This window comes from Puma concolor, chromosome C1 (assembly GCF_028749965.1).
Source record: "Puma concolor isolate L17-30 chromosome C1, mPumCon1.1.hap2, whole genome shotgun sequence".
In the NCBI taxonomy this organism is placed as follows: domain Eukaryota; kingdom Metazoa; phylum Chordata; class Mammalia; order Carnivora; family Felidae; genus Puma; species Puma concolor.
Window position 1 is genome coordinate 179,329,166 of NC_141674.1, and position 17,607 is coordinate 179,346,772.

The 17,607-nt window shown below is 44.6% G+C and overlaps 1 protein-coding gene across 3 annotated transcripts in view; it reads left to right on the plus strand.

Annotated features, from left to right (window-relative positions):
- Positions 1–14,463: 14,463 nt before the first annotated feature.
- MYO1B (myosin IB) overlaps positions 14,464–17,607 on the plus strand; it is a 191,821-nt gene continuing 188,677 nt past the window's right edge. Inside the window, exon 1 of one of the 3 annotated variants that reach the window (XM_086719171.1) lies at positions 14,464–14,828. The gene's annotated coding sequence lies outside the window, so the exon portion shown is untranslated. The remainder of the gene's footprint in view (positions 14,829–17,607) is intronic. The other 2 variants (XM_025912753.2, XM_025912750.2) reach the window with 2 other exon arrangements.

Here is a 17,607-nt window from a genome sequence, read left to right on the forward strand (position 1 = left end):
CTTTGTTTGTTCTCAGTTCTCTTTGCCTTTGTGCCCAACACAAGGGCCTGCAGTGGTTTGACTTTCTGAAATCTCTTTAGAAGAATCTCAAAAGATACTTAAATTCCATTTTGACAGGAGGGAATTAAATTCACATTAATTTCAATCAATTACGTATTAAATCCAAACAAATCTCGGTTCCATCAAAGTAAGGATTTTAGTACTCTACTGGTTTTTAGGGCTCTGTAATTCTGTTGGCCTGTTCTAGATACCGCTGTACAGGGATACATATGGAGCCTCTGATCTAAGCAGTTACTGGAGCAGACTTGGAGAGAGATCCTTCCCCTCCCTCCTATCTCTTCTTGACGCAATCTTTGCTCCCTCCTCTTTCTTTCCTACCTTTCTTCCTTTGACCTCCCCTCCTTCTCTTCCCCCCACCAGCAAAGAATTCCATAGCCATGTGGCTTTTCTCTTCAGGCTCTTCTGAGCACCGTCGTCATTAAAAGAACGCGCTGGTCACTTGCCTGGTTGCTCTGGCATTTCCCCTGCTCTGCTGTGTCACGGGGCACTACATTTTCTGGTTTCTTTGCCTTCCGGCTCCCGCATAGGCTGAGCCAAAGGGAGGGATAGGTAGAAGATCGGGGGGGTGGAAGGAGGGGAGAGCCAGGGAGTTTCTCCTCTTCTCTTTCCGTTTGGAGCCATTTTTCTGGCAGTGGCTCCTTCTCCTCCATGCTTCCAACTGCTGTCGGACAGCCCCTCCCTTCGTGGTCTCAGCATCTGCCAGGAATCCTCCTCTGCGCTTCCGACTTCTCTCTGATGGTTCCATCTTCCAGTCTCTGATAGCACCACCTTCTCCCTCGGCTCCTCCAGCCCTAGGGGGTTAGCGCTTTCTGATTTTTGTTAAACTTTGGGTTATCCTCACCATCTCTGCTTAACTCTTTGGTTCTGGTTCTTCCATCACGTGTTTAACACGTTCCCGTAATAACACCCCTTTGCTTGAAACACCCACAGTAGTTTCCATCTTCTCACCTTGCTCCTGACTGAACAGAGGGCTAACGATGGTAACAGCAGATAACGGCAGAACCTTCTAGATTGGTGCACACGTGGAAGTGCTGGGAGAGGGGTGTGCTTGAAGAGAGCGTGAAGTTCTGCGCCCTTTTCCACACACTTGATCCTTTGTGTCTCTTCCACCTGGCTGTTTCTGAGTTATATCCTTTTATAATAAACCAGTAATTGGGGGCACCTGGGTGGCTCAATCGGTTAAGCGTCTGACTCTCGACTTTGGCTCAGGTCGTGATCTCACAGTTCATGAGGTCAAGCCCCGCATCAGGCTCTGTACTGGCAGTGTGGGGCCTGCTTGAGATCCTCTCTCTTTCTGCCCGTCCCCCTACCTCTCTAAATAAATAAAGAAATACATAAATAAATGTAAAAAAAAATACAAACCAGTAATCTAAAATCAATTTAAGAGATTATGACCTTCTCTGAACCTCTCAGTTCTCAAGTCTTACAAAGTCTTCATGAACTGAATCCAGATGACAAGAAGTCAGAGAACGGCAGAGCCTTAAGATGGAATGAACCCTAAATGACCACATGGAGGAGGGCAGCCTACCGAACTCACTCACCACCTCAAACTGGCCCGTGCACAAGAAAGAAGCTATTACTGCCTTTGTGCAGTTGTGTATTTGGATGGTTATTTGTTATAACTGCTTATTCAGCTCCACTAGAGGAGAAAGTGAGCTGTCTGTGGAGAAAAGATAATTCTGATAATTCTCAGACAACAGCTTAAATCTTGAAAGTATAATTTATAGGCGTGCCTGGGTGGCTCAGCGGGTTAAGCATCTGACTTTGGCTCAGGTCATGATGTTGTGGTTGGTGAGTTCAAGCCCTATGTCAGGCTCTGTGCTGACAGCTCGGAGCCTGGACCCTACTTGGGATTCTGTGTCTCCCTCTCTCTGCCCCTCCCCTGCTCATGCTCTGTTTTTCTCTTTCTCTCTCAAAGATAAATAACATTTAAAAAGAGTAGTTTATATAAGTAATCATAAAATACATATTCAACTGTTTACTGACTTTTGGACTAATAAGCTCATCAAATTTACATGTGGTAATGAAATTTTCCTTGTGTATAACTCAATCAGCTCGGCAAATGTGTTTGGACTAATGTGTTAGTAGGTCTGTCAATGTTGAAAAAGGAATACAAAATTCCCAGACACAAGGGGTTAATCATAATTTTGATGTAGTAAAACAACAAATGTGAAAAGAACAAATAGGGACGCCTGGGTGGCTCAGTCGGTTGAGCGTCCGACTTTGACTCAGGTCATGATCTCATGGTTCATGGGTTCAAGTTCCGCATCGAGCTCTGTGCTGACAGCTCAGAGCCTGGAGCCTGCTTTGGATTCTGTGCCTCCCTCTCTCTCTGCCCCTCTCCTGCTCACACTCTGTCTTTCTCTCTAAAAAACAAATAAACATCAAAAATAAAAATGTCTCTCTCTCTAAAAAACAAATAAACATCAAAAATAAAAATAAAAATGAATTAAAAAAAAAAGAAAGGAACAACAGCAACAACAACAAAATAGCGACATCTCAGATCAATGGTTCTCCAGGGTGGAATGCTGCTATGGAGGACCTTATTCCATGTCCCTTTGGGGGTTTTATACATGCAACAAACCTTATAAATTTTTTTGGATGTTTATCTATTTTTGAGAGAGAGAGGGAGAGAGACAGAGCACGAGCGGTGGCGGGGCAGACAGCGAGGGATTCACAGAATCTGAAGCAGGCTCCAGGCTCTGAGCTGTCAGCACAGAGCCTGACGCACGGCTTGAACCCACAGACCCTGAGATCCTGACCTGAGCTGAAGTCAGACACTTAGCTGACTGAGCCACCCAGACCCCCCAGGCAGGAAACCTTATAAAACTAACAGCTGTCAAAGGTAGGTTGGGGTGCCTCTGAGGGGTGCCCTAGGGAAACAGGTGAAGTGTCTTTTCCTCTGTGTGCCTGGGGCACCCTGTTGCTTGCACTCTTCTAAACATGGAGAGGAAGATTTTCTGGCCTTACCTTGCTAATATTTGAGTTTCCAGCAAAATGTTATGTGGAGTTCTTGAGTGATTTTCTTTCTCATTCCCATCTGAGTGGGCAATCCCAGCTGCTTGGCACCACTGTCTCAAGACCCCAGTGATGTGGTTTTGTTCACCGCTGTGTTCCATAATCTTGAATCTCAGCTGACAGTAGCATATCTTTGTTTATGAACCTGGGGAATATTTGCCAAAGAACAGTGGTTGGCAACTCTTTGTGAGTCGAAAGTGTTTTGGGAGAATCTGAAGACTGGTCAGAATCCTCCCCCAGAGAAATATGCATATGTGCCATAATTGTAAGCAAGCATGTGCACACACAGGGGCATGCACATGTGCACACATGCACACACGCGCGCACACACACACACACACACACACACACACTTTGACATAAATCCCAGTAGGCTTATTGATCCCAGATTAAGAATCTCTCACTCCCCTACCCTGCCACATAGTCTTTGGTCATATATTGTTCTTCTATCTATAATCAAGATACCCTGGGTATGGCCTATGTATGTAGCTGCAATTCTATAAATAATTTATTTTCTTCCCATTCATCCCCCCTTTTTTAAAAAAATATAAAACCTATTAGACACTATTTGGAGAGAGCCTTCCTTATTTTGGACTTATCCTAAGGCAGATAGTTCCATGTCTTACTTATGTTAAAAGATTTCTCTACAGCGATATTAAATGTTTCTGCACATGAAACAGTAATTTCTTCCTGCTGTTTTAAGATATCTGTCTTTCTTATTGGCACCACATGAGATAAAGTTCTGTAACTGGGACAGAGATTTATGGAGTGTTATTGTTGAATGTATGTTTATGTTGCTTTCCTGTGGTGAAAGACCCATAACACAAGACTTCCGTTTGGGGATTGATTTGGGGCCTAGTGTAACATGTAGGCTGTAATAAGTCACAGCAGATGCTGCTTATTCAGTCCCTGCTATCCCATGTGGTTTCCAGGGTGGATAATTTTGCTCATTCTTTTGGCCTTTGCTATGGCTTGTCAGGGACCGGACTCATGTTCGTAACTCTGAGAAGTGCTCGGCTGTGAAATAAGTACTGAAAAGATGAAATGCAATTGATCCCGAGCCATTGTGATCTTTCAATCCCATGTAAGCAAGAAATAAGTAAAGTGACCCAATGCATCTTTTTGAGTTTAAAAGTCCATAGATTAAAAATATTTATGAATTGACTTGGGCAAGAAGGCTGGGGAAAACATATGTATTGGTTCTGCAAATAGATGGGAAGAAAGCAGTATGGAACATCGGTGATAAGCTGAATGAGGTCAGCCTACTGTATCTGTTTCTATCGAAATAAGACTGCTTTAGCATTAAAGTATTCTTTAATGTGCATCAGAAGTATAGGAGATGGCAGTTCCAAGATGGATTAAAAATGAAAAATTGGCTTTACAAAAACATTTAGAGCTATTTGTTGTATTTGAGCTTATTAGAAGAGGATATGACACCAAACATCTTACTATAAGAGGAAAGTGGCAATCTTTCAAATTGAGCAATAAAAGCTGTGCAGGAGCCACAAAAGAAGATCCTGGAAAAACTTTGTATTCATTCACTCATTTCACATCATCCTTTGTCAGAGGAGGTGATGTTTTCCAGAATGAGAAGGCGTTGGCCAGGAGAAGAGGGGCGGGGAGGCATCTCAGGCAGCAGAGACAGCATGTGCAAAAGGTAAGTGGGACTGAGAGGTCCGGAGCTGGGAGGACTTGGTGGGAGAAGCCTGGGCTGGGGGACTGGTGTAGCAGTCACAGGTATGCCAGTGGAATATCCTGAAGGCTTTTCCTCAAAGGCTTTAGGAGAAGAAAGCAGAGCAATGAGTATGGAGAGAAGAGCATGGATACTTGAGTCAACTAGGAGGTAGAAAAACAACAGAACTCCCAGAGAGGCAGAGTCAGACGATAACTGAGAGAGCAATTTAGGATGACGTTTACTTCTGGCTTGGGTTAGTGGATTGATGGAGGTGCCATTCACCACGACTGGGGATAAAGGACGAGGACTGGGGTTGGGATGGGTGGAGATGATGATTTCTCTTTTCATGTAGTTTCTCTTCTGAATATATTGGGCTTGAGGTAGGAGCTCAGTAGATATGCGAATGTTTGGAACTTGAGCTTAAGAGATAACAGATTTGGGAGTCATCAGTAGTTGAAACCTTGGGTGTGGGTCAAATTAGGGAGAAGGAGGATTGACAATAGAATCTAAGATAACATCATATTTAAAGGAAAAAGGCAGGGAGAAAGGAATGATAAACAATATTGAGAAAAAGCAGTGAGACCATTAAGAGGACAAGAAAGGGAGGTAGCAAACAGAAGCCGATAAAAAGAGGGTCCAAGAAGGCGGTTGGGAGTCATGTGATACAAGGATGTTAAAACTGCCTTTAAGATGTGACAACTGAAAGATTGCTGAGGACGTTGGTGAGATCAGTTTTACTGCAGTCATAGGAGCAAAGGATTGAGGAATGAAAGGGAGGTGAGTAAGCAGATGAAAACCTACTACAGTTTTGTAAAACTTGACTGGTGGGAGAGAGAGCTTTTAAAACCCAGGCTCCTTTTTCAACAAACATAAGAATGCAACCTTATTGCCTCAAAATTCTGATCAGGTAGAACTCCCTTCTTGCAGGGGATCATGGCTCAATCTTCTGGATATTTCAGTCAACCAAGCAGATTGTTTCTAACTTATAATAATTTATACTATAAAATAATATTTTTCCAAAAAGATACTTATAGTATAGAACAAAATATCATCTGCTCCCCAAGACTTTCATATGCCCTGCTACCCATTGAGGTTGCTAATGGAGACCTCACTTGGACAGCTCAGCACCGTGATAGGGGCTTGGGGGGTTGCTTACACTCTTTAAGTTTCAAGGTCAGTTACAAAAGCAAAGAGTCATGGATAAATTATTATTAAATGGAAACCATATAGAACTGTGGTGTCTTCAATAGCAACTAGCCTAGGAAACAGCTAATTGGGAATTTGAAGATTCCATATGTAAGTTCTCACATGTCTGTAGTGAGCCAGACACTTTTGAGGTTTCTAAGAGACACATGCCCTGATGCCCCATCTCTATCAGCTCTAAGATCTTGATTCCATTTTTCACCTTTGCATTAAGGCAAGGCCATCACACTGGCCCAGGGATTTTGGATGCATTGCCCTTGGCAGATGTGTCTCCACAGCTGTCATTCTCCTTTGAGGTGACCATCATAGCCAACCACCAAGACCGTGATGGAGAGACTTCCCCGAGCACTCCTTCTCACCTCTTATCCCTCCCACACGCTGCCCACGATCTGTGGGCACAAGACAGATAGTGAAGCAGAAAGGACCTCTTCCACTGAAGAGTGTCCAATAAAGAAATCCAAGGACCTTGCATTTAGAGCAAATGCTGTGTGTCCTTAACACAAACCCTCACTCGGCAGGAGTTGGTTATCAGATTTGCCAGTTTCTGACATATCCTGTTGGAAGAGATCACCAAGCACGGAAATACTGATGGGAAGGTATTTTTAAAAAGTGTGTGTGCAATATTTATTTGTTTGTTTACCTACTAGGGTCAATTCAGAAAACACCCCCCCCCCCAAATTTATAGGCTACATATTTTGCCCAAGATAAAAATAGCTTTATTATATTTTTCTGATTATAAATTAACACATGCTTAATTACTACAAAAACTTGGACATCATTTGTATGAAGAAGAAGTAAATGTAGTCTGAAATTCCAAAGCCCATAGGAAGCCATAGTTTAAAAGACAATTCAAGTGATTTCTTTTTTTTTTAATTTTTTTTTTTCAACGTTTATTTATTTTTGGGACAGAGAGAGACAGAGCATGAACGGGGGAGGGGCAGAGAGAGAGGGAGACACAGAATCAGAAACAGGCTCCAGGCTCCGAGCCATCAGCCCAGAGCCTGACGCGGGGCTCGAACTCACGGACCGCGAGATGGTGACCTGGCTGAAGTCGGACGCTCAACCGACTGCGCCACCCAGGCGCCCTCAAGTGATTTCTTAAATATTTTACTTTATGACTAGAAAAATGTCAACGAGTGCCTTTTAGCCACTAAATTTTTGAATATTTGAAAATTTATATTTAAATGTATGAAATGGAGGAACATAAAGGCAGCTTTCTAATCTTCCATTGAGAATGGAAATCCTGGACTGCACTGTAGCCATCGATGAGTTGCCTATCATGATCAAAAAAATGCTTGGGGCAGCATATGAAGGGCTGGGTGGATGGTGAGGCCTGAGGGTATGCAGGGGCAGTATCAGGACTCCCATTGCCTATAGGACTTGGAGGGCATTACAAAGGAAAAGGGAGTTATATCCATGGGATGAAGGTGCCAAAAACCTGGAAAGCTAGAGCGTCCATTCCTGGAAGTTTCCAGACCCTGACCATCATGTTCACCATCCCATTCTAGTTATGGGCCAGCACAGGACTGAGTAGGCACTCAAATACTTCTTGATGTCGGTCAAGTTCCATCTTCTTCACTATTTGGCCCTGGGGTAATGATGGGAGTCCCCAATGATGGGGCAAGAATGGGAGTCCCCAAGATTGAGCTTCTCCCATGGCTGATAATCTAGAGCAACTATGTATCAATCAAAATCACTCAGTGGGACCAGACCATTTAGGCATGGAGAGCCCATGTGCCAAGAAGTAATGAGATTCTTTTTCCTATGCCCAAGCTAAATCTGGATGGTGACAACTGCTTTAGGCTGATAAAGATTCACACAAAAAAAATTAAAAAGTTTTAAGCATGCTTTCGGATTCAGTGGAACTGTGGAAGCATGCCGGACCCTGCGGGACCCCTCCCGGAGTAGATGCTAGGGTTTTTATTTTTATTTTTAGCTTTTTAAAAAAAGTTTATTTATCTATTTTGAGAGACAGAGAGAGCACGCGTGCAGGGGAGGGGCAGAGAGAGAGAAAACTTCAAGCAGGCTCTGCACTGTCAGCATGAGTCATGGCCGGAACCCACAAACCACGAGATCACGACCTGAGCTGAATTCCAGAGTCCTGCGCTTGACCAACTGAGCCACCCAGGGGCCCCGATGCTAGTTTTGATATGAGTTGTAAGACGACTTCAGGAGGTTAGGAACTCTTGAAGCAATTTATAGGCCTAATGCACCACAGAGGAAAAGGCATTTGAGACCCCTGAGCTGTGCTGTGTCAGGGTCATTTTAGGTGCAGACTCAAGATTTGGGGAGAACTTGTCACGCACCCACTTGCTGAAATGGGGGCTGGTGCAGGTGAGGCTGAGGCATGGCAAAAAGGCCCCAAGGGGGTCAAAGACATAGGCCTGTGCTCCCTTCCCTTAATCATATTGACACGTATGGATTTGGGGAGAAACATCCACATTTTGGTATGTCTGATGGGAGAGGAGGGTATGCATCTTTTCAATAGAAGTTACACTTGTTTTGGAAGTTGAGTTACTTTCTAGTGTCCTGGCCCATGTGGTCTCCTTCTTCCTCTGTATAGGGTGGACTATGCCTTGGTGGTATTCTCTTTAAAGTTTTTCCAGCTTTATTCAGAATTGAGGTAGATCATCACTGTGAAGCCATCATAGGACTTGTTTTGTTCTACCTTGCTGTGAAAGTCCTTGAAATTGCGCTGAGATCCATCTGGAAATAATTACTGAGATTATAGGCCAGTTCAATTTACTTAAAATAATAGTACACGAAATTCGTTTATCAGTTCAACAATATTTATTGAATATCACGTATGTTCCCAGGCTCTGGGGCATACAATAGTGAACCAAAGAGACAAAAATTCTGCCTTCGTGGAGCCTCTCACACAGATGTCAAGATTGAGAACACTGTGGAAGCAATGAGTGAACGTGCTATGAAGCCTTGGTTTATATTTCCAAGTTACATTTCAGTCAATAGTACCTCAGCCTGGATTATATCACCTTAGTTGTTAATAAATTATTTTTTTTTTCTTAAGCATTTTCATATGCTAACACTAGTGAGGAGTGTCTACACTGGACTCAAATAAATGGGCATCTAGTTTTGGGGACCTACAGCAGAAACAGAATATTTTTTCACGTTTGCTAAATTGCTCTTCATTTGGGATAGACAGCCAGTACTCTTTCCCTCTGTCCTAATATTTGCTTTTCCTTACGGTGCTCCTTGAGTCTCCTCAGCAACGAGATGACAGGTCCCCAGTTATCATTGGAAAAATGAAAATACTTTTTCAAAAAGATTGGACAAAAGTCTGGCTGTTTTTCAGACAGATTTATTGTTTAACAGCAAGGTTTTGCCATAATGCTACAGCTTGAGAGGAATTTAAAAAGACAATTATTTTAGTAGTTAAAATGACAGAATGCCAAATTATAAAAATGTCAGGGGAGAAATGCAGGCAATTTAAATTTCCTGGCAATGGGTCTATAATTTATTTGTAGGATCAGAGTATTCTGAGCTACGGACAAATGCAGTTTGTGGAGAGAAAAATTACACCCAGAGTTTCACTGCCTGATTTTAGTGCTCAATTATACTGTTATGTTTTTATAAAGAATAGTTGCTTTTAATCTTCACATAGGCTAATACCTATAAGGAACCCTATCCGTGAGACCTTTGAATTCTTCTCCTTTTTTTTTTTTTCATCTTCAAAAAGCTTTAGGGGCGCCTGGGTGTCTCAGTCGGTTAAGCGTCTGACTTCCGCTCAGGTCATGATCTTGCGTTTCATGAGTTCAAGTGTTGCATTGGGCTCTGTGCTGACAGCTCAGAGCCTGGAGCCTGCTTTGGATTCTGTGTCTCCTCCTCTCTCTACCCTTCCCCTGCTTGTGCTCTCTCTCTCTGTCTCTCAAAAAATGAATAAATGCTAAAAAAAAAAAAAAAAAAAATTAAAAAAAGAAAAAGCTTTAGTGCATGTTCCTGCCCAGGAGAAATTCTATCAGCCATTTTACCCTCTAACATTCTTGTTGTCATTTATCTACAGTTTTTAATTTTTTTAATTAATCTTAGTTTTTATTGATGTATAATTGAAATTGGTATAACATTAAAGTAGTTTGAAGTGTACAATGTAATAGTTTGATATTTGTATATATTGCAAAATGATCACCAGTTGACAGTCCAGTTACTGTTGTATTTTTTTCTTCTGATGAGAATTTTCAAGATCCACTCTCCTAGCCGCTTTCTATATACAGCTTCTTAAATACTTACAGTAAGAGTAGTGTTTTTTGTCCCGGAGGCTGAAAATGCCAACAGAAATATTTTTTACAATACCTAATGTGAATTTCAAATGATACTTTCAGTATTATTTATTTTCAAAGCACTCTTTAAATACATAAGAAAGATTTTCTTTCGCAGGAAACTACATAAGAAATACTAATTCAGTGTTTACTGTATTTAGAGCACTATTCTAAACTAAGAGATAAATACTAAAGAAATAAGACAGTACTTGTTTTTTGACATAAAAGAAACAAAGAGCTCACAGATTAAATGCTCACAAATGTGAGAGGAGGTATATAGGGTCCTGAGGTGAGAGACTGTGCCCTGAAGCAAGACTGGCTAGATTGAAATCCTGGCTCTGATGTTACCATTGTGTAACCTCACGCGAGTAACTTCATTTTCCTCTGCCTCAGTTTCATCATCTGTAAAATGGGATTAATAAAAATTAAAGTAATGATCGTATTTGCTGTAATTATTGTGTATAACAACAATTTATAATTAATAACCCACCTCCTTGGGCTGTCGTGAGGGTAAATAATGAATTAACATACATTCAGAGCACTGAGAACACTTTTGAAAACAGAGTAAGCTCTCTGAGATCATGCTTATTGTAATGGGCCTGGTGCTTTCAGACTGCATTGTTCTATTCATTCATTCATTCATTCATTCATTCATTCATTCATTTTCATTTTACAAGAGGGAGAGAGTGCCTGAGGGAGGGACAGAGAGAGAGAGAGAATCCCAAGCAGGCTCCGCGCTGTCGGCCCAGACCCCGATGCAGGGCCTCGAACTCATGGACTGTGAGAGATTCTGACCTGAGACTCGTGAAATCATGAGTCAGATGCTTAACTGACTAAGCCACCCAGGAGCCCCTGAATTACTCCTTTAATCTAGATATCCGCCATCTCTAGTTGGAGAGGCCAAACATTTATAAGAGAAGAACTAGAAAGATGTTATGACCTGGAATACAAGAATAGGTACTGAGAGTCTGTGGCATTAAGATGTTACCCTGGAAGAGAATGCAGGATGCATTTCAAGAAGATGGTGAGGATAGAGGAGAACGGAGTTTGGTCTCAAAGGATAAGTAAAGCGGGTGAAAACTAAGTCTTTGGGTAGGTAGATGAAGAGAGAAAATATGGCAAAAACAAAGATGCTTAGGTTTTTTAGAACTGGAAATCCCTTAACACATTCAGGATGATGTAAAATAACTAAGGACAGAAAGCATGAAGCTTCTGGTTAAAATTCTAAAGCTGGCTGCAGATAGGGCCAGTGAGAACATGTAAAATTATGACTTCTGGCCCATCATTTCTTTTGCTACACCAAAACGAGGTAGAAGCAGGTCATATGGTCGTTTTGTTGTTCATTTCCCCAAAACTGAATTAAAATAATTTTTTTAGAGGGCTCCAGTTAAAAACAACTAGGATAAAAGAAGAACAAGAAATCCTGCGCATTTAGTGGTAATTCTCTTCCTGGGACACACAAATGTGCTTTGTATATACATTTTCCCACAAGGATGGCAGGATTTCCCTTGTTTTAATTTAAATCACTGCATGTTTTCATTGAGGTGAAGTGCACCTCTTATAGTCACTTTACTCCTATAATTTGACAATTTATGTCTCTCACCCTAAAATCATAGTGAGTCCTGCTTCTTCATACATTCTACTTCCTTTAAATAGACTGATGGGAAAGTAAAAAAGATGCTTTTGTAGTTGGTGGATTTATTATCCATGCTTGACAGTTATTATACCTGTAGTCTGCTTCTCTTAAATTCGAAAGTTGTTGATTGATTGACTTTTGAGAAGAATGGCCAGGAAGGTGAAAGTATTTAAAAACCTCATGGTATGTCTTCAGGAGTTGGATTTTGAGATTTATGAAAACTATAGGTTAATGGTGTTTTTAAAAGACAGGCAGAACTTTGCTCTAGAAACCCTTTTGGCTTTCTAATAGCTTCTTGGTTCATTTTCTCAATGTTTACCGGGATGAGTTCAACAGTTTCTCATATTTTCTTGTCTCAGGTTGCTGAAAAAGAGGGAGAGAGCCCCAAGTGTCCCCACTACGATAGGTCCTTCCAGAGGCAGAATTGTCCCAACGTAACCAAGTTCCCAATCTTTACCTTGGGGCAGGAGCTCCGAAGTCTTCCTAAGAGCCCCTCTCTCAGTAGTCCTATTCAGCACATACTTGTCCCAAACCTACTTTTGAAGAAAACTTGGCCTTTTTCAAAGGTAAAAAGGTTATAGAGTTCCCCTACTCTTTCAAACCATTTCTTCACGTTTTGTGTTTGCAAACCTGCCACTTGAATTTCTGTTAATGTTTGAAAAGCTGGACTGGATAGAGAGGTCAGGGGCCTCCTTATTGCCAAACTGCTCTAAGCCGTCTGTTTGGAACCTGCTATCTAATGCGCAAAATGGAAAAGTGAGTCTAAACGTGTCATCAGATGGCAGGCCCATACACTGTTGTGAACGCTGGTGTTCATCAGGCTGGGTTATCAAGGTCTGAGGCAGTAGGATTGTGGCGGAGACTGTGGAATCAGACTGCCTGGGTTCAAATCCCAGCTCTGCCACTATTTTCAGTTCCAGTTGCTATGTAACGACCACTCCAAAGACAATCTCTTTTTATGGTCCTCTCTCCTGATTCTGAGCACGGACTAGATTTAGTTAGGTTTTCTAAGTCTCTCATGCAGTGTGGTCAATCAGTGAGTGAGGCTGGAGTCATCTCAAAGGCTCAGTAACTCACATATCTGACTGCAGGCTGGGTTCTCAGCTGGCACCATCAGCTGGAGCACCTACACATGACCTTCCATGTACACCAGGCTTCCTCTTAGCATGGCAGCTGGGTTCCCAGGGTGAGTGTTCCAATAAAGGTCCAGGTGAAAACTGTAGCTCCTTTTATGATCTAAAATCAGATCACATAGCATCACTTCTGCTGTGTTCTTTTCATTAGAATCAAGTCACTAAGTACAGCCCACATTCAAGAGGAAGGCAATTACACTCTTCAATGGGAAGGGTGCCCAAGAATCTGAGAACGTGTCTTCAAACCATCCTTGCCACTTATTAGTCGGAAGATCTCTCTGGTTTTGGCTTTCCCGGTCAGTAAAAGAACAATGAGAGTAACTTATCTCAGGATTTTGTGAAGATTAAACAAGAACAGAACAGTACCCGGTATTCAATACGCCTTAACTTAGACCACTGTCATGCAGATCTGAATTGATGCGGATAGGGTCGTCAATGATGATATAGCTCCAAGCAGACAGAGTCTGGGCAATTGCCACCTTTCCAAAATCTATTGGTGACATTTGACAAATCCCAGTGCCTGTGTTCTTATGGCTCTGGGAACAGAGTTACTATATATGGTCTGAATTCTTTGGTTCACCTCATTTTAGTGACAGTTTCCAGATATAGGTCAGTCCATTTAAACCTGGCCCCATTTATGGCAATTTATTTCGTTATAGGATAAAGTAGTTAGAATCATGAGTAATAATTACTGTGCCTATATTGCTTTTCACACCTTAGCCAAGTAATCCTCACCTCACCCAGTGAGTAAGGTTGGAGGAGCACCCTTCCTTCCTCCGGGATGAGGAAACCAGGACCTCGGTTAAGTGGCTTGTTCTACATTCCACAAAGAGGCAAGAGGCGGGCTGGAGTGAGAAGCTGGAGGTCCTGACTCTCTGGCCCCTCCAACATGCCTAAATAATATGTAGACTAATACCCCATCACTGGTCATTACCCAATGGCAGTTAATATGCTATTTTCAGATATACGGGTATTTGAAATTCCTTTTAAACTATCTTTCATTTTTTTGTAGCAGAGAACTGGCCAGTGTCTACTTAGCATAATGTGAGATATTACAAATCTTGTAAGTAAAAGCATACTTGGCTACTCGATACACCTTTTTTCCCGTTTCGGTCAAATTAATCCTTTCTGATATTCTTGGGTATCCGAACTTTTTTATCTAGGGCAGAAGGACCTGTTGAGAACACTCCCAGTCTTTGCTGGCATGTGCCCCCAGGCTGGCTCCTAGGCGTCATCCCTCCTGCCCCAGTTATTACATTTCTAGTTTGATGTTAGTGAATTCAGGAGTAAAAAAAAGGTACAAGGGCCGTGCTCTCCGTGGGCGCTGGGCGGGGACGCCTCCCTTTCCCTCTCCTCTCCTCCCCTCCCGGCCCTATCTAGGCTTGCCCTCGGGTGCGGAGGCTGCCGCTCGCGCTCACCGGAGGGCGCTGTGCAGCCGGCACCGGGAGGCCGGAGGTGAGTCCGCTCGGAGGCGGTGGCTCCCGGTCCTGCAGGCGCGCGGAGGGGCGAATCCCAGGCGGCGAGGTCGCCGCCCCCGCCCCTCGGCCAGCCCCTCCGTCTGCCGGGGAGAGGGGAGTGGCCGCACGCCTCCCGCCGCAGCCCTGCTCTCCGCAGCCACCGAGCTCTCTGCAGTCGGGCGCGCACCGGAGCCCAGCCTCGGCGCGTGGAGGCGGTGCGGGAGCGCGGGGCGCGCCAAGGGTCGGCAGCCGCGGGACAGCGTCCGCCCAGCAGCCTCCGCCGAGCAGCCGCCGCGGGAGCCCCGCAGCCTCGCAGTGGGCCCGCGCCCCGGAGCGCGAAGAGGACCAGGAGGCGGAGTGGCGCCCGGCGAGGTAGCGCGAGCGCTTTCCCTCTCTCCCTTGCCCTGCCCGCTCGCTCCAGCCGCGGCCCGCCAGGGGCGGTAGAGGGGGCGCCCCGCGCCTTTGTGCCCGAGGTCCCGGTGGCCCCGCCGCAGCCCGCGGGGCACGGGTCAGAGGGGGCTGCGGCGCTCTCGTCCCGGCGTGGCCGCGCTGCGGCGAAAACTCGCGCGTGCTGGAGGTCGCGCCCGGTGGTCGCGACTCCGCAGTCGTTTCGGGGGCGGGTGGGAGAGCAGGCTTGTGAACTAAGTTGCTCTTACTTTGCCCTATTCTCCTAGCACTGTGGGCAAAGTGGAATCCAGATCTTCCCCGTTCTTACCCACACCCCTCCATTTCCCTGGCCCACAGCTGTTTCCTGGCCCCCTGGTTCTTTGGAAGTGGCCTCCTCCGGGAAGGAAAACGGAGGGAGAACAATGGGGCGTCCTGGGGTGTGGGGTTCAGGTGCGGCGTGCCCCGGCGGCGGCGGCAGGGGAGAAGGGGGTCCAGGACCCGATGGGGCATCCCGCGCGTGCAGCTGCGCCTCGCTCCTTTGTTCCGCCGCAGCGGAGGGGGCTGCCCTGGGTCTCGTTTCCTGCCCGGGATGGGATTGATTCACGGTCGTTGAGAGGGAAGGGGAGGGAGCGGGGCAGGAATGAAAACCAGATTAGGTACGGGAGCCCTGGAGGGTGCTAGCGGGGGCCGGGAGGAGGGCTGGGGAGGCGTTGATGAGAGTGCCCTGGAGAATGGATTGCAAACACACAACATTTTGTCTAGGGGCCGTGTGGGTTTCTGAAGCTTCTTTGTAATGCTTTGTTCAGGCTGTGGCCCGAGTGTTTATTGCCTCAACAAGTTGTGCACTTCCTTGAGTTCTAGGCGCTCCCGGTGTTAGTTTGCTGAAATCAAATCTTAGTTACAGTGGAGGAAGACTTTTTTTGTTATGGATCAGGGTATTTGTGTGTATGTGTGTGCCTCTGGATCTGTGTGTGTGTAGCCAGTGGATATTGGCTTGAATGGGTATGAGGCAAACTTTATAGAATTGATTTTGACATAAAATAATTTTCTCCATTGTAATATAGTATATAACAATTTTCCAGGAATGTTTGAGGGGAAACCACTATAAAATTAGACATTGCTAAATAAATGAATCAGATTATGTAACACTTGAGTTGAAAAACCCTTTTGCAGTCTTTCCCAGAAAACACACCCCACACACCAGTGTTTGCATTTTGAGTTGAAAAGCCACTGCTTCTGTGCTTTCACTCTCCCCATGTGGGCCACCTGGAATAAGAAAAAGAACTCTTACCATTATGGTGAATGGGAATTTTTTTTTTTAGGGGGGAGGTAGAATTAAATGTAATATGTTGGCTATTTGTTGAGTGGCCCTTTTCTAGATTGGAATCAAGAAACCCAGGAGGAAACAAGGTTGACCTGCTGAGGGAGCCAGGGGGCATTGAATGATGAATATTGTTTGAATGGGGTATTCCAAGCAAACCTGTTTTGGGAGGAGGCTGACTTTTCCAGGCGTTCATGGTTTGTGTCTATGGGACAGTAGTGGAAGGATCCCAAAGTGGGACTGAAGGTTAGAGTTACCATGGTGATAATTTAGGAGACATTCAGGTATAGTAGTCTGGCTCCAGGCAGGGCCAGGAATGTAGTCTGGCTGCAGGCTGGGGCGGCAGATGACCCAGTGCTGTGTCTTTGACAGCTCTGAGGACCCGCTGTGAAACCACCCCATTGGGCATTCATGTTAGGACAACCAAGTTTGAAAGCCTCTTAACCTTAGCATGGGAATTAGGAGCTTACTCCAGGGGGAAAATATGTTTCCTGCCCACTAAGTGGTAATGGAAAAGAGCTGTGCAAGCTGCTGCTGAGGGTTTGTCTTTTTCGTGGGGGGATGTGGTCACATTTTCAGGCCGGGCTGAGAAGCAGTGGGACTTGTCCTCAGGAGCCATTATGATGTGAAGCTGAAGTGGGATGTAGTCCAACCATCAAGCTGTTTGTTGTTATAACTAACACATTGCCTGGCAAAACATTGTGCCACAGGCAGCAAACAGAGGGAACAGAGGGAGACTCCTTCCTTATTGTTGTGTTGCCATTTTGGACTCTTCATGTGTGCTGTGAATAACTCTGTAAAATGTAGCGCCGTTGGATTCCTCCCAAGTACTCCTTGGGATATACATTAACAACAAGCAAAGCATGAGACTGTGTTAACTGTTGCTGGGGACACGGGGTGCAGGTAGGGGGTTTCTCTTCCATAGCTTGTCTCTGGCCAAGGGCTCTCCCGGTAGAGCTCCTGTTGTGCGTTGAGGCTGACTACTGGCTGCACCCCCTTCATGGGATGGGATGAATCATCACTTTGTCAAGCCTGGCGTTAAAGACTGACTCTCCGTGGTTGCCGCACAGTTATGCAAAGCAAGGAGGAGCTGTGGATGTCAGTGGGGAAGGAGTGGGGGTGGGAGTGGTTTGGCTAACAAGGGATCTTCAGAGTGTAAGATCCATGTTTTTAACATTTGTCCTTCTTTTTGGTGAGACTCTCCTCTCCTCCCCTTCCCTTCCACTGTTTTCAGTAGCTGGATATTTGGATTTTAATTAAATAGCCTAAGAGTAATTGTCACTATCCTTTAGTGAGTGTTTACCATGTGTGACGGGTTTTGCATACGTAACTACGAATCCTTAGAGCTTGATGAAGTGGGTGTTATATCCATTTTACAGTTGAAATCAGGCCTAGGGAATTTAGTAGCTTGGCCTCTTACACCCTACTTGTGTAGGTAACTAG